Raw genomic sequence first — 6850 nt, forward strand, 5'->3', positions numbered from 1 at the left:
TCTCTGCCTTTATTCCTGATGAAGGGTTTTTGCCCGAAATGTCGATTTCACTGCTCCTTGGATGCTGCCTGAATTGCTGTGCTCTTCCAGCACCACTAATCCAGAATATATATTTTTTATATCATTTGATCGAGTAAATAGCACCTGTATTACCTTTAATCTTTTGTCTACAAGGAGCATTAGTTGCAAAAAGCTTGACACTTTTTGGTAGAGGGAAAAGTTAATCAGATTTATTCATCGAACGTTAACTGGTAAACTCAAGACACTGATGAAGCACTTTTGAGGATACCTGCTGTTCTCAACACTTAAAGGAGAAGTGAGTGGGGGAGAAAGATGAAAGATGAGAGGAGGGAGAAAGAAGAGAGGATGGAAGACAGTAACAAATGATAAATTTTAGTTTTGCAAATCTGGTGTGATGAAATCAATTTGCATATTAAGAGAGACAGTAGGATTATAGATACCATTTGGACGAGTTTGCAAACCTTTTAAATTTTCTTTATACCTTTTTATTTAAGCTTCACTGTCACTTTAGTTGAGCAATAACACTTTTATTTTGCTTAACAAGTCCAAGAATATTTCAACAAGTTCAACTATTCATGAATATCAGCTATTATCAAATGATGTAGCAGACTTGATGGACTGAATGGTCTAATTCTGCTCTTATATCTTATGGCTTAATCATGAAAAGCTGGCTTAATTCACTATACCAGTTATGAAACAGGATTTTACAAGTGATACATCTAGACAACATTAATATTAGAACACTTCAGAATTAGTTTCAAGTGCTTTATAAGACAGGTTCATCAATAGAAGAACAAGCATTGGCTAAGCATTTATCCTCTCAGTCACAGGCTTTCATTATTAGCTATAATTTAATATTCAGAATTCTGCAAATTCCTCTTAATGCAGAATAATAATCAACAGTTCTGACATTCAACATTTTTCAAAAGATCTTTCCCAAGATTCTGAGGGTTTCAAAATGTTTATGCTGAGATGGTGTCAGTCATGGGAAGATCTGCAACTGGACATACAACTTATTAATAAGGAAACCACTCATTTAACTCACCAGATAAAGGGCCATTTTTATCTCAAAGGGTCACTACTCTTTCGAATTATCTCCTCCATCGTACAGTGGATGTGAATAATTGCATATAGTTGAAGCTGAGTTACACAGACTTTTGATCAACAAGAGAGTCAGATTATTGTGGACAGGCAGGGAAAGAGACAAAGTTGCAATCAGATCAGCTAGGATATTATCAGGTAGCAGAGCAATTTTTCCCATTCTGCTCCTATTTCTTATATACTTCCTTTCAGGAAATGAAAAATATTTAGGCATTTTTAAAATTCCCAATTAATATGAAATATATTCATCATTTACATACACAACTATGGTTTATATTCATATTCAAACAAATGGATAAAACAGTGACTAAAATGTAAAGGTGTCACTTTCCATGGAATAAAATTGCAGCTTTTGTTGAAAATAAACCAGCCACAGAAATATCTACTTTCAGCTTTTGTAGTTATGGTGGAAGTTTATGTTTCTAAGGCAGTGACTGTTTTGTAGAGTTCTCAAGCTAGATGGCATAATTAAAGATTACTAGAATTTTATTCATTTGATTCATTTCAAGGTCCAACTTGAATAGTACATTTTAAAAATAATTTATTGCATCACAAAATAGCACCTTATTTCACTGGCCTCTTACCAGGCATACACATCTGCAGGTTTGAAATTAATATCATGAAATACAATATGGAATTTTGGAGGAGACCACCGACGAAACTGAACTGAAAGTGACAAGTGTGCATGAAGGGGGAGACAGTGGAGTTGGTCACAGGCAGTGGACAGTGCTATGAAGATTGGGAAAGCACTCGGTTATCTTTTTATCTTTTGACATCAGCTCCAGTAAGTTTTCCTAACAAAACGAGGACTCATGTTGGAAAATGTTTATATTTTCTGCTGTGTGATGTATTTGGAGTATTTTGAAAGGAGTATAATTATTTTCCTGATTAGGTTCCAAAAGATGTGTAACAAAGCTGAGGTTGCCAATGGAATGAAAAGATAAGCAAAGGATACACAGAAAGTTAGCTCCAATGGGAACGGTCTGCCCATTTTCTGTTTGCACCAATTCCCAGAATTCAGAAGTGCTAAAGAAAAACAAGCAAGGCTCTTACTGACGGAACAGTTTTCTGTTCGGCAGTCTTCAACAAACTGTGTCGTTCAAACAGAACACTGAGAACAGAATCTCATTTATTCCTGGTGTTGCTGCTAGCTTGTTGGTAATAACAGAATGGAGGAATTTGCCAGGCCATTGTGGTTGAATATAATTCTACAGATGACTTACAGCATCTCATAAATGCCAAGATTTAACTTGCTAGCTCATTCAAAATCTATTTAACACAGTGATCATGTGACCCAACATGTTGGCTAACATCCCCAGAATGAAGATGGGTCTTTGTCTCCACAATGGGTTACTCATCTCATCACTACTGTCATGAATAGAAGTATGGAAAAATGAAATTATAGATTAAAATTGTAGCAATATCCTCTTTAACAAATCATTTCATATACATTAGCATATTTTGCAGTTTCAATTACTTCTCCTTTACAAAACTCAATTAATTCCTAATTGTAACCTAAACAGAATTTCATAACATGCTTTAATGTTTTTCATCACCATAAAGGACATGAATTAGTAAATCTACTTTTCTTAGTCCCATTCACATATTCAAGAATTTGGTTGGGAAGTAAGAGAGAAACTGTTTCCTCTGGTGAGGGAATCCAAAACAAAAGGACATGATATTAAATTCAGAACTCTTTTTGGAGCAAAATCAGACAGCCATACTCTCTCACATGGGCTGGGAATCAGGAACTCTCTCCCTCAAATGACTGTGAATGCTGGTGATCAATTTTATCTTTCAAAGGCTGAAATCGATGGATTTTGCCAATACTTGTTAACTGGCCAATTTATTTACAGCATTTTACTATAAATTTTTTTTTCAGATGAACACATCAACAGATATGGATTAAGGTGAGTGGCTATACTCGAATACAGATCAGCTAGAATCTAACTGATGGCAGAGCAGACTCAGGGATCAAATTGCCTATTGTGGCTTGATTTGTGTCATTTCCATGCATAGTTTGCCAAATAGTTTCAAGTGTTTTCTTTTGTAAAAACTCAGACAACAGAACATTTATATTATCTGTTGGTATCAGTTGTTCTTGTATGAAACGCTGATATGTGTATATTTACCTAGGGCACACTGCAAATTGCATAAAAATTCATTTTAAGTTAGCATTTTTATTTGAAAGGAGTTCTCAATAGATTTTGGAAGGACTCAAGTGCATTTTACACTTTTTTAAAAAACATTTACAGCACTCTGTCCATGAATAACTATAAACATTGCAATCCTCAAGTATCACTGCCAAAGCTCGCAACATTCCCTCTCTAAACGGTGTAATACTAATCCTTTCAAAATTTGGCTAAAGGATTTTGTGCAATAATTCAAATACTACAAATAAGATTTACTTTGCTTAAGGATTGCAAATATTAGCAGAAGTAGAACTTCTTGAACAATACATTTTCTGCAGAATGTTGTCAATAGATTTTATTTCAACCTGAACACTTTTCTTTTTAAAAAAAGTTTGTTTTCTGGCTATTGGGAAAAGCCAAAGCATAACAATGATAACTTCAAAGAATCTCAGAATGATCATGGTGCAAAAAGTGACCATTTGCCCATCGTGTCTGCACTGGTTCTCTGAATGATCATCACGAAGTCGGGCCATTCCCATAACCTTTCCCCCCACCCCCCATAACCCTATATATTACTTTTATTTAAATCATCTAATGCCCCTTTGCAAAAATACGTAGAATTTAACAGACTCTCACTCCATTAAAAAGCTTAACATATTTTGAAAGCTTGTTTTGCTAAAAATTGAAACTTTGTTATGCAATGCCATCATACTCTCATCATCAACTTACCAAATAGCTACTCGTTGATGCACCAAGTCACAAATCAAACCACAAAGTCAGCATGCAGATAAAGATCTGTGAAACATTTAGACACATTTCCTTTGCAGTTTTGTAAAGCACCGATAAATAGATGAAGCAGAAACTTTGGCGCTCAGGAAATATTCTATGTAAATTCATCACAGGAATGAATTTGAAAATGTTTCTCTAGAGTTGTACCAGACAAATACTAAAGGGTAAATCTGCTGTGTGCATTTAAGATTTCTACCATCACTCAGTCTCAATACTTGAGGTGTCCTAAGCAATCTTTGACAAGTTAGTGCTTATCAAATGTTAAACAATTAGAGCTTACACAACAGGAGAACAAACACAGTAGCATTTGCTTCGGTACCAGATTTGGCCCTGAGCTGTTTGGAGTTTGATAGCCTGAGCCAGGCCACCTGTACAATGCACTTCAGTCCTGGTTAAGATGTTCCAAAGTCGACAGACGTATACATGGGCCTTGTAGGGTAGGAAGTATTCAGGCTGACAATACACAAGTAGGGTGACAAATAGGAAGATTGGGTAGGGTGAAGAGGAAACTGATACACAACAATGGAAAATAAAATAAAAAGGAATCGGGGGGGCAAACTGGAAGTGTATCTATTTAAGCAAAGAAACAAGGGAGTGAAACGGGTCACCAGAGTTTCAATAAAAGCGATGTAGAGAAGAGGATATTGAAAAATACAAGCATTGGCCAAATAAGGCCGTGAACCCGATTCAGTAATGTTTCTCTTCAGTACTACCGAACTGAATTGCAGAAAACCTAACCTGTATTATCACTTCATTGAACTAATTATTTTGCACTACATTTCAGAGTTTGGTTTTTTTCTAAAGTTTAAAACAAGCGTGTCAACTTTGATACTTGACAAATTTGAAATAGTTGGCTTTAAGAAACGAAATTGAGCATTTAATATTCGGTTTTCTGCTGCTTGATTTTCCAAAATACTGGTTGACTGACTCCCACATCTGTTCAACTCCGTTAAATAAAATTTCAGTTCTTGCCACAGTACCAAAGAGTTCTGGTCAGGGTGACCAATCACATCCAATGTGACTAAGATCATTTTTCCCTTTTAATCCTGTTTACAACCTTTGACACAACTCCATCCTCCTCATACAACTCTCCAGTGTCTTCTCATAGGTGGGACTATTCTCATCTGGTTCCATTCTTATCTATCTAATTATAGCCAGCAAATTACTTGCAACAGCTTCTTGTCCTACTCACATGCATTTCTCCAAGGATCTATCCCTGTCTCTTTCCTATCTCTTATCTCCCTGTTGTCCCTCAATTATATTATATAAAGGCATAGCATCAGTTTTCATGTAGCAAAATGACACCTAGATCTACATCACAAACAAATTTCACAACTCTTCACCTGTGTTAAATTATCAGAATGGTTACCTAATATCCAGTATTGGATGAGAAAAAAAATTCCTCTAATTTAAGAAGGTTGAACATGGACAAAAAACACTATTTCCTAGCTAGGAGAAAGTGAGGACTGCAGATGCTGGAGATCAGAGCTGAAAATGTGTTGCTGGAAAAGCGCAGCAGGTCAGGCAGCATCCAAGGAGCAGGAGAATCGACGTTTCGGGCATGAGCCCTTCTTCAGGAATTCCTGAAGGGTTCATGCCCGAAACGTCGATTCTCCCACTATTTCCTAGCTACCAACTTCAACCCTCTCCCAAACAATCTGCTTGCAACCTTATTTCACATTTGATCCTTAAATGAGCTTCCAATCTCATTCATATGCCATTACTAAGTTTGAGCTAAAAGTGTGGTGCTGGAAAAGCACAGCTGGTCAGGCAGCATCCGAGGAGCAGGAGAACCATTGTTTCGAGCATAAGCTCTTCCTCTAAACAGCTTATGTTCAAAACGTCAACTCTCTTGCTCTTCAGATGCTGCCTGACCAGCTGTGCTTTTCCAGCATCACACTTTTTGAGTCTGAACTCCAGCATCTGCAGTCCTCACTATCTCCCATTACTAGGTTTGGCCATTTTCACCTCTGTGATATTGTCTGTCTTTGCCCCATCTCAGCTGATCTGCTATTGTTACCCCTAGACTTTACTATTTTAATACAATTCTGGGCTGGTCTTCCATACTCTGCCCTCTGTAAACTTTAGGTCTCCAAAACTATATACAGCAAGTCCAATTCAACCTGTTGACCCACACTGGATCCTGGTTTTTAAAATTTCTATCGATCTTTTCACATCCTTCCAAAATCTTGTTGCTCCATATCGCTGATGTGATATTGAGCTCTACCCCCTCTGAATTACCTGAACTCCGCTAAATCTGTTCTCTTGTTCATTCCTGTCAGACCAAGCTTTTGGTTGTCTGAACTAATATATCCTAAGGCTCAGTATCAAACCTTGCTTTACAATGCTCCTGTGAAGTGTCTTGGAATATTTCATGATATTAAAAACTGTAGTACAAAATAAGTTGTTGTTATTGTTGAATCAACCCACTTTGATTCAGTCACCTCTAAGTATTGATATTTACTTCAAATCAATAGTTCCTGACTCTTCATCATGAAGTGCTTCACCTGATGAAGGTGCAGCGCACCAAAAGCGTGTGATTTCAAATAAACCTGTTGGACTATAACCTGGTAAAAACAATGACTGTAGATGCTGGAAACCAGGTTCTGGAAACCAGATTCTGGATTAGTGGTGCTGGAAGAGCACAGCAGTTCACGCAGCATCCGAGAAGCAGTAAAATCGACGTTTCGGGCAAAAGCCCTTCATCAGGAATAAAGGCATGAGCCTGAAGCGTGGAGAGATAAGCTCGAGGAGGGTGGGGGTGGGAAGTAAGTAGCATAGAGTACAATAGGTGAGTGGGGGAGGGG

The 6850-nt window shown here is 37.2% G+C and overlaps 1 protein-coding gene across 11 annotated transcripts in view; it reads right to left on the minus strand.

The window, feature by feature from the left end:
* LOC122551006 (membrane-associated phosphatidylinositol transfer protein 2) overlaps positions 1–6850 on the minus strand; it is a 475269-nt gene that overhangs the window by 354834 nt on the left and 113585 nt on the right. The gene's annotated exons all lie outside the window — the stretch shown is intronic.

This window comes from Chiloscyllium plagiosum, chromosome 6 (assembly GCF_004010195.1).
Source record: "Chiloscyllium plagiosum isolate BGI_BamShark_2017 chromosome 6, ASM401019v2, whole genome shotgun sequence".
In the NCBI taxonomy this organism is placed as follows: Eukaryota; Metazoa; Chordata; class Chondrichthyes; order Orectolobiformes; family Hemiscylliidae; genus Chiloscyllium; species Chiloscyllium plagiosum.